Source organism: Nelumbo nucifera, chromosome 7 (assembly GCF_055504915.1).
Source record: "Nelumbo nucifera cultivar China Antique chromosome 7, China Antique-T2T, whole genome shotgun sequence".
Taxonomy (NCBI): Eukaryota; Viridiplantae; Streptophyta; class Magnoliopsida; order Proteales; family Nelumbonaceae; genus Nelumbo; species Nelumbo nucifera.
This window is the reverse complement of record NC_142655.1, coordinates 36,683,906-36,700,540: the sequence shown is the minus strand read 5'-3', so window position 1 is coordinate 36,700,540 and position 16,635 is coordinate 36,683,906. Positions and strand designations below refer to the sequence as shown.

The 16,635-nt window shown below is 37.5% G+C and overlaps 1 long non-coding RNA gene across 1 annotated transcript; it reads left to right on the top strand.

The window, feature by feature from the left end:
- Positions 1-1,765: 1,765 nt before the first annotated feature.
- LOC148790364 (uncharacterized) lies at positions 1,766-3,512 on the top strand. The gene is made up of 2 exons (XR_016078817.1): positions 1,766-2,732; positions 3,212-3,512. It is a non-coding gene; the product is annotated as an uncharacterized LOC148790364 (long non-coding RNA).
- Positions 3,513-16,635: the final 13,123 nt, after the last annotated feature.

Genomic DNA, 16,635 nt, shown 5'->3' with positions numbered 1-16,635 from the left:
TCTTTATGGTTCGAAACAATCACCCCGTGCTTGGTTCTCTAAGCTAAGCTCCAAGCTAGTTGAATTTGTTTTGTGACCTCTAACTCCGAGTATTTCCTCTTTATTTATAATCATGATGGCATTCTTATATATCTTCTTGTTTATGTTGATGCCTTGTTGCTCATTGGAAATGATGAAGACACTCTCTCATCAGTCATAAATCACCTTGCCTCCTCTTTTGCAATCAAAGATCTTGGGACACTCCATCATTTTCTTGGCATAGAGGTTCACTCCACCTTCTCAGGACTGCAACTCTCACAACGCAAATACATACTCAACATTCTTCATAGGTGTCATCTTGTAGATTCAAAACCAATTGCTACACCTCTCCCTACACATTCTTCCCCTTCCATGTATGAAGGGCAGCCTCTTGAAGATCCCTCTAAGTATTGTAACATTGTCAGCTCTCTTTAGTATGCCACCATCACCAAGCCAGATATTGCATTCAGTGTGAACAAAGCATGTCAATTCCTTCAACAGCCTACTAATGTTCATTGGAGTTTTGTTAAACACATTCTTTGTTATTTAAAAGGCTCAATTGATTACTATCTATCCTTCACTTCCACAGGTGACCTATCCGTTCATGGGCATTGTGATTTTGATTGGGCCAGTTGTCTAGATGACCAAAAATCAACTGGATGAATGGTTGTTTTTCTTGGAAAAAATTTAATTAGTTGGAGGGCTCATAAACAAGACACTATCGCTCGCTCTAGCACAGAGGCTAAATTTCATGCTCTCACTGATCTTACAACTAAAGTCATCTGGCCCACGTCCTTTCTAAAAGAATTACACATACCTATTTCTTCCCCACCTGTGCTTTGGTGCGATAACATCGGAGCAACCTATCTTACCACAATTCCAATTGATCATGCCCGTACAAAACACGTAAAGGTGTATTATCACTTCATCAGGGATCGGGTCACCAGTGGAGCAATGATAGTTCGACATCTTTCCTCTACAGATGAGTTGGCTAACATCCTCACCAATGGGCTCCCTCGAACTCAACTTCTTGAATTACATAGCAAAGTCAACATCATTCCCTTGCCGCTGTGTTTGAGGGGGTGTGCTAGTGCACCAATCCAAGAGGACTCTCGTTATTGTGAAGATAAGACTTAAGCTGTAAGTCCCATATAAGATAGGACTGTATTTCTAGATAAGCCAAAACTGGTAACTATTCTTGTATAAATCAAACTCCTAGTAATCATGTACAAACACAACTCTCGATGTATATATACATATATCAAATACATAACAGCAACACCATCAGGGAACCTTTTCTAAAGAAACATTCACTTTCCCTTGTCTCTCTCTTCTCTCTGTTTGTCTTGTTTATATCTCATCGCACATTCTCTGTTTGTCTATATCTCATCTTACACTCTCTCTGTCCTTTGTTTTGATGTTTACTTCTAACCGCACATCTAGGAAACACTCCATTGAAAAAATTGGCAGACGTTGATATAATTTAAGGTTGCTGGAGGTGACGGTAATTGATAGAACAACAATAACTAACGTATCCAAAAATGACTCTATAAGTTCTGGATCATGATAAGGGTTCTTCTTGATAAGCTTATCATGATAAACTTATCCCTATATAGTTATCTCAATAGCTTTCCTTGTTTATCCATAACTCTCTACTTGTAAACTATTGGAATCATGCATGACTCTAACTCTTATACTTTCTATAAATAGTGGAACTCACGGTTGACAAATTATCAAACGATTCATAAACACTCTTGTCTCTCCATAAACTCAGTTTTATCTCAACGATTTTCTTGCTCAAACTTGGTATCAGAGCCATGTCGACTGGTTCAAACAACAATAGCACTGCACAAGGCGGCAAACTTAGCTCTTCAGCTACTACAAGTTCTATACCTTCCATACAAAATGTAATGCACTTTCTACCGATCAAGTTGAATGCAAACAATTATTTGTTATGGAAGGCGCAATTCCTACCCATCCTTCATCACCATCTAGTGGAGTTTGTCGAAGGCAAAAAGAAACCACCACCAGAAGAGGTTCCTAATCCCTCTGGTTCAGGGAGCATGCGGAACCTAGAGTTTGACAAATGGATGGATCTTGACCAGCTTGTTCTCAGTTGGCTAATCTCATCCCTCACCAAAAGCGTAATGGGCCACATCGTGGGTTTGACATCCTCCGCTGAAGTCTAGAGTGCCTTGGTCTAGAGTTACTCAGCACACTCTCAGTCAAGGGTGCTTCAACTGAAGAGGCAACTCCAAAATCTCAAGAAGGGAACACTATCTATCTCAGCCTACGTTCAATGCTCTAAATCGGTTGCGGATAGCCTCTACACTATTTCCCAAAAAGTTTCAAAGTCAGAACTTATTCTCTACATTCTTGCTGGTTTGGGTAACAAGTATGAATCAGTAGTGACCACACTCTCACTAATCGTCCAGATGCAGCAGATCTCAGCATCTCAGAGGTACTCGGCTCTTTACTCAATCATGAATCTTGGCTTGAAGATCAGGCCCGTTTTTCTGAATCTCCTAATATCAATCTTGTTGGAGTCAAAGGCAAGGGATACAACAGTTCTCTGAATAAGTAACAATAGCAACAGTTTCACTCTATGTTTAATGGAGGTTGTCGTGGCCGTGGTCATGGAAGTGGAAACATTTAGTACAATCATCAGAATAATTTTCCTAATCAACAACAGTTTAATGAAGGTAGTCGTGGAGGTAAGAATTTTGGAATTATTTATTAAATCTACAACAAAATAGGACATAGTTCCCTTCAATGCTGTCGTGCACATTATATTTTCAGTCTTCAAAATGACTCTTACAACAAACCAGCAGCTTATCATGGAGGGGTTAGTTCTCCCCAATTGCAATTTGTAAATCCAAATAATGGAAATGCTCCCTCATTTGGTCCAACATGGTATCCGGATTCGGGTGCTACTCATTACATGACACTATAATTGGATAATTTACAAAACCAATCTGAGTACATGGAGTCGGGTAAGTCAAAATTGGTAACGGGCAAGGTTTGTGCATACATCATACTGGTTCATCTTTTCTTTTATTTGATCAAAATGCTTTTACAATAAAGGACATCTTCCATGTTCCTTCTATTTGCAAGAATTTATTATCCACCAGTCCTTTTACACATGATAATGATATGTTTTTTGAAGTCCACCGTGATTGTTATTTTGTGAAAGATTACTCGGGGAGAATAGTTCTACAAGGGATCAGTAGAGATGGCCTGTATTACTTCTCGTCTTCAGCTTCAGTATCTTCAACCCCAGAAGCTCTTGTTGGTGAACGAACATCTATTAATGGCCGGCATTTGCATCTTGGTCATGCAGCGCTTCGCAATATAAACACTATTGTCTCTCCATAAACTCAGTTTTATCTTAGTGATTTTCTTGCTCAAACTATAATCATCACTTCGGAGATTTCTTGTGTTGGGATTTTCCAATAAAATTTTGAAGCTGGAATAGGACCTATAAGCTTTTATTCTTTTGGTGGGTTTGGACCCAAGTGCCTGGCAATATAATATTCGATTTGAGTGCTTAGTTCTTTGGACAATAGAGATTATGAATGTTAGCTTTTCATTGGTTTCTTTTAATCGATTTGAATGTGAAAATAAAAGAAAAACAAAAGGAAAAGATTGTAGTTGGAATTTTATCTAAAAATTGAAGTTCTTCAACTCTTTCCTCACGGATCAGCTTCTAATTCCTCGTCTCAACCCAGAAGAGTTGTCTGACACCATCAAATAGATAGGTGGAATAACGAATCTATTGTAGAGAACTCTCTCTTCCTCTTACTAAAGCAAAAAGGGAAAGGTGTATTATTTGGCTGTGTCATTTCCAATTGTTCCTACGTATGTTAACGGTCCCTAGCATTTTCTTTGTTTAACGAGCAAAGATTTGAAATGGAATCGATTAATCGGGAAAGTCCCAGATGAGACTGGCAACTATGTTTTTCTTAAAACTCTTATTTTCTCACCTTATATCAATTTCTTTAGCTACCGTAAGGGATGTTGTTATTTTCTCACCTTAAAACTCTGTAATTTCTCCGCTGTCCTCTCTACAAATGGGTTCATACGAATTTTCATATTTCTCCAATCCAAAAGGAAAAGAAGGAAAAAGTTTTTATTCACACCAGAATTTTTGTTTTAGCTTGCTTTGATGCAATCATTTTCTTGAAATTTTTCATCAATTGGGTTTTATTTTGAAATTTGATGAATAGTGGAGGGAAAATTCAATATTTCATTTTTTTCATTTATACTTAACAACGATGTTAATTGTCAGAAAACTTAGGGGTACTTTAAGACAATATGTAATAGTAAGGGTAAAATTAAATTTCCTAAACCATAGGGGTATTTTAAGAAATTTTCCCTTATGCTTACTTGGAACCTTCATGTAGACCCCACCTATTGGAAATGGGAGAGGGGTGCCTAACCTCTCCTATATCCCATCTGAATCTTACCCAAATTGGTTTAGACAGCGCCAATCCTCTCAAAGACTACTTTTGATTTCTCTTGGTTTGGTTTGGATAGGATCAGTTTAAGAAGGGTTTTGATCTCTCTCTTGGATTGACCGACTACTATAGTTTCTTTTTTTGGACAAATGGGGGTGCAACTTGGGTGGGCCCAGTCTGAGCCCGAACCGGCCTAGCCTAAAATTTTACATGGGCTAGGCTTGGATTTTCAGTTCTCAAGCTAGGCTCAGGCCCAAAAAGTCATGCTTTTTTATTTTTTGGGTCGGGCTTGTGCTATATATATAATTTTAGAGTGGGTTTATTGACCAACCTGAGCCTGGCCCAGGCTCGAGCCCAACTTGAGTGCATCAAATTACAATGTGGGCTAAGCTCGGGTTGGGAAGATCGGGCTTAACCTCTGGCTCAATCTGGGCTCAAGCCTTAGCCCAAATTTTAGGGTTGGGCCCAGGTTAACCATAAATCCGGCTCAACTCGCCTTACTTGCACCCCTATGAACAATTGGCTGAAAGATATTTACTTTTCTCTCCTCTTTTGAGGGGACTACTACTTTTTTTTTGAGTTTTACACTGCTATCTTGTTGTTTAATGACTTCAAAAAATAACCTATGTCCTTCCTATCAAGTTTAACAAATCCAATTATGCTCTATGGAAATTTCACTTCCAATTCCATGTTGAGGCAAAGGAGCTTTACGATTATTTGGATGGAAACTTTTAAACCTCATGATTTAGATGCTAAGGCCCTAAAGCAATGGAAAATTGATAAAGCAAAGATTGCCTCATGGATCCTTGGATCAATTGAAGTTTATATTGCCATTCCTGTAAGAGGGTACCAAACCACTTATGAGATTTATCAATATCTTGAGAAGATCTCTCTAGACAAAACCAAATTGAAGATGGCATATTCTCTTATCGTTAAGAGGAGAGGAGAATTCAAGAATATTATGTAGGAATTATTAACCTCTATGGACTAAGTATGAGCTAATATACATGGGAGAAGATCCTTCAAATTGTTCTATGAAGTTTATGAAGGCACATTTTGATAGAAGGGAGATGATGCATTTCTTAATGTATCTCAAGCTAGAATTCAAAGTTGTTTGATCTAGGGGTGCAAATGGATCGGATCAGGATTCGATTGATCCAATCATATTTGGTTGAATTCGGATCACCCCTGTTTGGATCTTTGAATCGGATAATAGGATCTGATCATAAATCGGATCGAATTCAGATCACCCCCTATCCGATCCGATACAATATATATTATATATTTATAAATATAAATATATATAATACATATATATGTGTTATTTATTTATTTATAAATATATTTTTTATATTATATTTTTATAAATTTGTTATATTATTTATTTTTTATAAAAAAAAATATGTATATATATGACAAAAATAATTAAAAAATACTTGTATTTTTTGTTTTTACTTTATTTAAATTAGTACATTTTATTTTTCTTTTAATAATTTATAAATTTTTAAAGAAAATAAGTCAAATCAGATCATATCGAAGATCTAACTTACCAATAGGATTCAAATTCAAATCAAGTCCTATCAGATCTGATCGGATCTTCAGATCAGACATGAACAGTATTGGACCAGATTCAAATCCAACCCGATCCGTTTGCATCCCTAGTTAGATCTATTATTCACAATAGAGAGACTCTTCCATACTTAGACACTATTCTTTGGGAGCTTTCTAGAGAAGAAACTAGGCCGGTTACTCAGACTACACTTGATGGGAAGAAGGACTCTAACATAAATATTGTTTTCCTTGCAACAAAGCCCAAGGGGAAGAAAAAATTTATTTGGTACAGTGTTATGAATGTAAAGAATTTGAGCATGTTGTCTCACACTACATGAAAATGAACACCTACACTTATTGTAAGCAATAGGGACATATCATTATAGAGTGCCTTACTTGATCTCCAAAGGGGGGTGGGTTCAATCAGAAGAAGGGATCCTATAAGACTTATCAGACTTCTATAAAGGGTTCATGTGCCTCATCTTCTACCGCTTCATTGGTTCCGCAAAGTGATGCCTCCAGTGGTATGTTAAAGGAGAAGATTCAACAACTTATGTCCTCAACTATCTCTTTTGCTTTCTCAATCTGTAAAGTCTCCTCCCTTTTGTTCTTCATCAAACAATCTATGAATCATTTATTCAAGTGCCTCTAATCACATGATAGGGGTCTCCTTTGGTTAGTCTCCTAAACCACACTCCTCTAATAAATGCATTGTTACTACTAATGGTGAAAAGTTAAACATTTTTTGTTGTGATGATTTGCATTTATTTATCTCTAAGTCCTCTCACTTTCACCTACCCAAGATTTTATTTGTACCCAAATTGACTACTAGTTTGATTTTTGTTGGATAACTTGTGAAAGATGGCAATACTTTTTAAGGGTGTTCAATTCAGTTGATAAATCAAAAACCAAATCGAATATTAGTTTGGTTCGATTAATCCAGGTATCGGTTCGGTTCGGTTTTTGTTTTTTTTCTTAAATCAGTAGTCGATTTTAGTTTGGTTTGGATGAGATGATAATACTATTTAGGGGTTTTCAAATTCAATTCATAAATTGAAAATCGAACTGAACCAAACCAAATAAGCTAGTTTATTTTGGTTCATTCAAGTATCGATTCAATTCATTTTTTGTTTTTTTTTTTAAATCAATTTTTGGTATCAATTCTATTTTGTTGAGATGGTAATACTATTTAGGGGTGTTCAATTCCGATTGACAAATCAAAAACTGAATCGAACTAAACTGATTAAGCTAGTTCGGTTTGATTAATTCGGGTATCAGTTTGGTTCAGTTTTTGTTTTTTTCAAAAATCGGTTTTTGACTTCAATTTGGTTTGGTTGAGATTTTGAACTGAACCGAACTAAAAACCGAATTAGTGATTTATTTAATGAAGTATATTGAGTATTTAATGTTATATTTAATACTTTATGCCAATTAATTATTATATTTCCCAATAACCAATTTGGTGATTCCCCATTGGACTCTAGGCCCATTCTAACTTTTAATTAATAATAGTTAATTAAAACCTAGACTAATTATTAATTGTTCATTAATCATTAATTGTTTGTGAATAATGGCCAATTTGGCAATTCGCCATTAGCATAGGGCTTTGTACCTATTCTAACTTTTAATTAATAATAGTAAATTTAAACCTAGACTAATTATTCATTGTACATTAATCATTAATTGTTTGTGAATAATGGCCAATTCGGCAACTCCCCATTGGCATGGGCTTTGGGCCTATTCTAACTTTTAATTAATAATAGCCAATTAATTAAAACCATTGGACTTTAAGGTCATTCTAACTTTTAATTAATAATAGTTAATTAATTAAAATCATTGGGTTTTGGGGCCATTTTAACTTTTAAATAATAACACTTATTAATTATCAATTATTCATTAGTTGTTGAATGTTTATCATTTATGTGGAATCAAGGCCCAACTGAACAAAAAACCGAACCAAACTGAATTAAATTCAGTTAGGGTCGTTGTTTAATATAAGATTAGCACACTAGGGAGGTGAAGGGGAAGGGGCTTAGACTAGGTTAATTGTTTTCTTTGGAATTCGAGAAGAAAAAAGTTCCTTCCACATCCACTTCTTGTTTACTTTCTAATACTTTTTGTTTTAAGACTATTAATTGTAGTAATGCTTAGCACTTATGGCATAGACCCTTTGGCCATCTTTTTTCTGAGAAACTTGATTACTTGTTTACTTTTGGTAGTTTACCAACATCTGTTGCTTCTCTAAAGGACATGAATAAAGCTTGTATCACTTGCTACTTATGTAAGAGCCATGTTTTGCCTTTTCATTCTCACTTTGAACATGCAATAGTTCCATTTCAATTAATATATAGTAATGTTTGGTTGTCTCAACTTGTTTCTAGGTTGGGGTACAAGTATTTTCTGACTTTCATTGATAATTGCATTTGTTTTAATTGGATATATTTTCTTTACAAGAAATCCAAAGTGTTCTCTATTTTCAAACTATTTCAAGCCCTTGTTACCACCTAGTTCAAAACCAACAAATGCATTCTACATTTGGATTCAAGGGGAGAGTACTTTGATGAGAGTTTTCAAACTTACTTAAAACAACAAGGTATTCAATCCCAGAAATCCTGTCCTAGAACTCAACGAAAGAATGAAGTGGCAACAAGAAAGAATAGACACATCTTGAGTGTAGTTAGAACTCCCTTACAAGATTCCCATGTACCCTCCTAGTTTTGGGTGGAGGCAACCAACATTAGTACATCTGCATGTGTACCTTATAAATCTTCTTCCATCATTAATCCTAGACAACTCTTCTACTTTCCAATATCTCCATCATCCTTCAGACTTCTCCATGCTTTAGGTATTTTGTTGTGCATGTTTTATCCATCAAACACACTAAACTAACTACTCAAGCAACTTTATGTGCTTTTATGGGCTATTGTCTTGATCAGAAGGGTTTGTTTTTCTATGATCCCATGACTCATCGCATTCGCATATCTCGCAATGTTATTTTTCTTGAGAATGTATCTTTCTTTGAACATATTGTAAAGTTATTGCACAATTTTGACTACAAAATATTTAGATGTTCATACATCACTTTTGCAGTAATTTCAGACTTATTTCCAAAAGCAACAAACTACAGCAGCACCTTTATCTAATTCTTCTTCACCACCAGCTATTGGTCTACTTACTCCCTCCATTCCTATAACTTCTTTTGTTCCTACATCTGAAACCATTTCTTCCATTGCTCTTACATTGTGTCATTCTTCTAGGATTTCTTAACCTCCTAACCATTATGGTTTTTCTTTATACCATAGTTTTTTTTTTTGTTGTTGTGTTGTCTACTACAGATATCTCTAAGCCTTGTAGCCATTCCTTAGTGGAAAATTTTCATGGACTCTATACTCAGGCTCTTCTTGATAATGTTACCTAGGAACTTGTTAAGGCTCCTCTTGAAGCATCTATTATTTGTACAGATATCTCTAAGCCTTGTAGCCATTCCTCAGTGGAAAATTTTCATGGACTCTATACTCAGGCTCTTCTTGATAACGTTACCTAGGAACTTGTTAAGGCTCCTCTTGAAGCATCTATTATTTGTAGTCGATGGGTTTATTCAGTAAAATTAAAATTAGATGGAAGTCTAGATAGATAAAAAGCCTGACTTGTTGCTGAAGGCTACAAGTAGGAGAACGGGATAGACTATGGAGAGGTTTTTGTTTAGGTAGAAAGGATGACTACTATTTGACCACTCCTACCCATCTTTGCTGCTAAATAATAGGAGATTCATTAGATGGATGTGAAAAATGCATTCCTCCATGGAGAGTTGAAGGAGATTGTGTACATGAAACCTCCTCCTGGATATTGTAATGATCATCACTCTATATGTTGCCTCAAGAAATCCTTTTATGGACTTAAAAAAGCACCTAGAGCCTAGTTTGAGAGATTTTATTCTGTTATCACTAATGCTAGCTTTATACAAAGCTCCTTTGATTACTCTCTCCTTACCTTACATTGGGATTAGGGAGTGACAATACTTCTCCTCTATGTTGATGACATATCATCACAAGGAATGGTGCAAAGGGATTGTTAATTTGAAGAAACTTCTAAATGAATCTTTCAAGATGAAGGACTTGGGTCCCTTGACGTACATTTTGAGACTAGAGGTCAGTCATAATTCTCATGCTTATTTCATCAATCAACATAAGTATGCAACTAACCTTGCCATAATGGATATAACTTCACTAATTCCAAGTTAGTTGACACTTCCTTGGAGATTAATTTGAAACTCAGTAAGGATGATGGTCTCTCTCTTGAAGATCCTACTCTTTATCACTAGTTGGTGGGTAGTTTAATTTATTTTACTATGACTTGGCCAGATGTATCATACGTAGTCTAGATTATAAGCCAATTTGGATCATCTTCATGACAACCACATTTGTAGGTTGTCTAGACACTCGAAGATCTACTACAGGTTGGTGTGTTTTCTTAGGTGACTCTCTTATCTCCAGGAAATGCAAGAAGCAATCTACAATATCAAAATCATCTATTGAACCCAAGTAAAGGGTCATTTCTTCGCTATGTAGTGAGATTATTTAGCTCAAGGCTCTTCTACATGAGCCTCCACTTTCAGTTCCCCTCTTTACATCCAATCCCATTTTTCATGAATGCACAAAGCACATAGAAGTTTATTGCCATTTTATTAGCGACCTCTTTGTTGGCATTATCTCTTCCGCATGCGTCCTCTAGATTCCCAGGCATTAATTTGAGGGGGAGTGTAGAGATAAAGAGAGCTAAAGGAGGGTTATTTTTGTCTTTCTGTGTTTCTTGTATATTAGATTATTTCTTATTCTATTGTACGTTATTTGCATATTGAGGACAAAATAGTCATTTCACCATTATAATATAACTACTCTTTTCTGAGTGTTGATTGTCACTTGATACACACCCAACAACTATGATTTTCTTCTTTTCTTAGTCTAACGATTTGACTCTGATGGTCGATGGAGTAGTCCACAACTTGATATCACCAGTTAGGGGTGAGCAAAAAAACCGAAAAAGCAAACCAACTGAAACTGAACCAAAAAATTGGTTAACCAAACTGGTTGATTCAGTTTCGGTTCTGTGTTTTTAAAAAATCGAAGGTACTGGTTCTGTTTTGGTTAACCAATATAAAAAACCATAGTTAACCGAACCAACTGGTATACATATATTTCTATATATTATGTATATTATATATATTATATATGTTATATATGTTATATTTTTTATATATTATAAGTTAATAAATATGCATTATATATATAGTATATGATATATTATTTATTATTTAAAATACAATATTTATATATATATATATATATATATTTATAATTTTTATTATATATTTATATAATATATATTATAAAAATTAAAAAGAAAACTGAAAAACCAATGAACCGAACCGATGATTAACCAAACCGGCCAACCAATTAACCGACTGGATTCGGTTCGGTTTCAATTACTGGTTTTTCTAAAACCAATAGTACCAATTCGGTTCCAAAAAAAAGCCCCACAGTTCGGTTGAGCACCCTAATCGCCAGTAGTCTTGGCTATGAGGTTTTTTCAGAGTAGTTATCTATAGAGGTTCTTTTAAGAGGAGAGTGTACTGGAGGTAGTAATTGCATGTGCAATATAAGACCGCAATGGTGTTGGTAGAGATTGGAAGAGAAAGAATAGGGCAGTTACTTTTGGCCCCAAGGACATGATGGCAAACTCGCCATTCATGAAGTGTCTCAATGGCTACAAGGTGCGAAGAATGTTAGTGGCCACGAGCAACTTGGTGAACTTAGCTTCAGTGCACATTGTGCATGTGATTGGGATTGAGGACATAGGAGACAAAACAATGACTATGGAGATTTCCAACTTCAATGCCAATGTGTCTTAAACCCTGAGCTCACGGATGCTACAGGTTGAAGTTGGGCATTCCGCATTCATCACGTCCTATTGGGTTTCAGACTGTGGCAGGAAAGACAACTTATCACATGCATCCTATTGGGTAGGCCATTATTCATCTAAAAGGCGCCCTTCATGGTAATGGAAGCAGGTACGCATTGTGGGTACCCATTATTCATGTATCAACGAACAGTGTTCCAAGGCCATCATAGGAGGGAAGCAGATACGCATTGTGGGGACCAAGGCACCCTTCATGGTAATGGAAGTGTATCTACACCATGGTTTTGACCGAAAAAACCAGGAACCGGTCATATGACCGGTTTCGTTTACCCCAGAACTGTTATTTCACAAAAAAAACGTTGATTTGGTAGTAAATCGCTGATCCAGGTGGTTAAACCGTTTAAGGGTTTGATTTTTTTTTAATTTTTTTAATTTTTTTTGTCAGAATAGACTATTCATTGAGTTTGAACAATCAAACTGTTCAACCTGAGAACCAGACCCCTAACCGATTCATTGTTCGATTCAATTTTAAAAACCATGATCTACACGATGCAGTCTACTACACATAAACGGTGTTAGAGGCCGAGGCGCAGCTAGCGAAGTTGATGGGTCACACCACCACACGGGACACAGGATACCCCCGTGGACCTAACCACAATAGAACAGCTTTTATACTTTGGTCCCTATAGACACTTATGAAGGTCACAACATCATCTTCCTGCACCAACTACAGAATGAAACCTCCACTTCTACCCCACCTCAAATGAGGTATGCAGCATTAGGGGTAGCAATTTTTCACCCAACCCTCTCAATATCTAATCCATCCATTTACTTGACGGGTTGTGTGAACAACTCGCCACCTAACCCGTCCATTTAAATGGGTTGGGTTTGGGTTGTGGATAACCGTTGAGTTAACCATTACAAACATTAGTATTAATTTCTTAGCCTTTTTTTTATTTTCTTCATTTGAATTAAATAATTTATAATTAATTCATTAATTTTCTATTAATTATTGACTAAATTTAGTTTTGTCTTAAATCAACACACTTCACCCAACATAAATCCAAATCAATTTGACCTAAGTCCGAACTAGTTCAATGCAGTTCCGATCCAACATATACCGATCTGGGTCGATCTGAATCCAAAATAGACCTAGGACGGGATGGCTCGGTACTGCTTACTTTGCCTGGTTTGGGTCGTCCAGTCCAACCATTATTCACACAACCCAGCTCAACCTGATACAAGTTGATCCATGTCGACCCAAATCCAAAACAGGTCAGACTGGGTGGGGTCCAAACCCTAAACCACCCCGCTTTCTTTGCCTAGTTTGGTTCATATCCGCACGACCCGACCCGAATCCGACCCGGCCTTATTTACTTCTTTTGACCCACTTCGGGTCAATCGGTTCAGCCCTAAACCCGTGCACAAGCCTGATATGAGCCGACCCAAGTCAATCCACCATTTGACTGAACTAGTCCGGACTAGTCCGACCGGATTGAACCATCCTAGTCGGGGTCTGGCACGACCGAACTATAGCAGTCCGATCGGGTCGAGGTCTGGTCCGACCGAATTGAATCGGTCTGGTCGGTTTTGTCCAACTGGACTAAACCGGTTCGGGCGGGGTTTAGTCCGACCGAACTGATCCGGATCTAAACAGTTCAACCATTATTGAACTTGATGTGATTACCTCGAAGACAATCCGATTAGATAGTTCAAGTTGGTCTGACCAGTTTGAACCAATGTAGTTCGTCAAATCCAAAACCCAAACATAGTTAGATGGCTTCGCTGCTTGTATAAAAATAACATGCATGAAATGTAATTTGAACATTCACCAATTATGTAAATAGCAACTACTATTACCACTAAGCTATGACTAACTTATTTGTTAAAAGAGTTAGTTTTTTGTTTTAAGTACATAAATATAAGATTAATAGGTTTGGACGGACTTGATTGGATTAAAGTGAATTTGAGTTGAACCCAACCCATAAAATTTTATATAACTGGGTCATTAACGACTTAACAAGTTAAATAAGTTGAATTAAAACTCAACCCGAGCCAAACCCAACCCAACCCGCCCAATTATCACCACTATGCACCATACCACCCATCCAGCTAATTAATGTTTATAGGAACAAACTATATCTTTCATTGATTAAGTCAATCTTGTTACTTCGTCTTGGTTATTATGTTCATCTCCCTATGAACAACTTCAATGGAAATATTATTAGTTTAGGATTCTTTCTTTACCCCTTCTTTTTTTTTTCTCCAAGACTTCTGAGAGACTCTCGGTGACATGCAACAAGGGTAGGTTCAATATCAACATGGGTACAAATACATATAAATATTTTGTAATGATACTTACTAAGGCAATGATTTGTATCCATGTACTCTATTGGATAGATTTCATATTTTTGTTTCACTTTCAAAGTAGTATGTTGTGTTTTGTATGATCAGACTATCTCTTATTTCATTTCAACAACATTTTGTTTAAGGAGAAACTTAATCGGTTTCCAATCACTTTACACATGTGAAAAATACACCATCACAGCACTATCTTGAAGTTGAAATTGAGAGTTCGGCTTCAGTCCAGGCACGTTTTGTCCGCGCATCATTCGTGCATTCGGAGGATGCGCCGCGTGTTCTCCGAATTGTGTGAGGTGCTGAAGCGTGTGAACGGGCTTAAACCCCGTTAGTGATGTCTGTCGTTAGTGGTGCCGCGCATTCGGTTCCTCTCCATTCCTCTCCTCTCGCAGATTCACACTCTCTCTTCTCCGCCCAGCGGCGACTGCAAAATCATCACCGCCGGCGACAAACAACCATCACCGCCGGCGGAAGAAAAACCTCAGGTTGTCTTCTTTGCATCTCTTCTTCTTCCATCAAAACTAGGGTTTAATCCTCACTAATTTTTAAAATTACAAGAACTCCTTCCTCCATCACTGCTCTCTTCTGCCCACTGTAAGACGCTTGAACACGACGGATAAGGTGATAATGAGATCATAGACGAGGAGGAAGATGGCAAGCTTTTCTTCATCAATCTCTTCTATGGGCCCATCATTTCCGGCAACACACCGCCATCTCCCACCTGAAACAGAAACGCTCCATGCCCATCGCCATCTCTTCCAGGCTCGGTTACCCAATTAAAAACATCCCAATAGAATTCCACTTCCGACCAGCCAACCACAATGCGCTCATTCCCTCTGAATTTCCAGGCCAATCTCTTTACAACCAGGCTTATCTTACCATCCACTTTCACTCTCAACAGTCCACCACCGCATTCGATCCCGATTTCATGTTTCGACTCTGAAAACTGAGTTGTAGTAGTGTAACTCCGATGCCCAAACACGTGCTCACGACGGGACAGCAATGCAGGCTCCGCTGATGGAGACACCCGAACAGCTCCAGTGCGGTGCAGTGCATCGTCTCGGAGGTCGCCCAGGAAGAATTCAATACGAGAGTTACAGGCAACGGCAATGTAAAACCCTGAATCGGGCTCAGCCGAATTCTGGGAGTACACAGCACGAGTGAAGTCCTAGTAGAGCTTGACCCCGTGGCAGTGGTGGCGATAGCGGTTGAGGGAGATGGATTTTGAACCAGGTCGATTTCGGAAGAATGAGAAGGTTGAATGGAATGCGTGTCCTCCCCTCTGATTCATGGAAGAAGAGATCATACAAATAATTTTAGAAATTGCTGAGGATTAAACCCTAGTTGTGATGGAAGAAGAAAAGATGCAAAGAAGACAACCTGAGGTTCTTCTTCCGCTGCCGATGATAGTTGTTTGTCGCCGGCAGTGTTGGTTCGCAGTCGCCATGGGTTAGTTTTCATGGAAGCAGAAGAGGTGCAAGTAAGATGAGATGCAAAAATCACAATACCTGAGGTTGATCCGCCGGCGGTGATGATTGTTTGTCGCCGGCGGTGATGATTTTGCAGTCGCCGCCAGGCAGAGAGGAGACAGCGTGAATCTGCGACAGGAGAGGAGACGAATGCGCGATACCACTAACGGTAGACACCACTAACGGGGTTTAAACCCATTCGCACACTTCAGCACTTCACACGATTCGGAGATACGCGGCGCGTCCTCGAAATGCACGAACGGTATACGGACAAAACGTACTTGGACTGAAACCGCACTCGAAATTGAAAATAAAGAGGAGCAAACTATAAACCCACCAATAGCCACGCCACATAAATCCAAACATAAAATAGTAAATCACTTACAAAAATTAACTAGCAGCGACCCGTGCGATGCACGGGAAAATCTAAATTTTATTTTTCATTTAATATTGATTTATAAAAAGTAATTATTATTAATTGAATATGAATAAATATTTTTTAATAAATTTAGTTTTATTAATAATTTATAGTAATTTTAATAATTTTTATTCTTTTTATTATTTTTATTTGAAATTTTGATTAACTTTAAATAAATAAAAATCATTGTAAAAGTTACATTTTTATTAATTCCACTAATAATTAATAATTATATAGGAATAACAATGGGGTGGGTTCAAGGCAAGGCACCCCGTCCTTTTCCTTGCCCCATAGTCAAGACACTCTACCCCATCCCTAGTGTCACACAAGTTCAGGACAAGGTAACCACTCCTCAATGTCAAGCAAGTTCAAGGGCAAGGCACACCGCTCCTCAATGTCAAGCGAGTTCAGGGGCACCCCACTCCTCATCAAGGATGGAGAATCC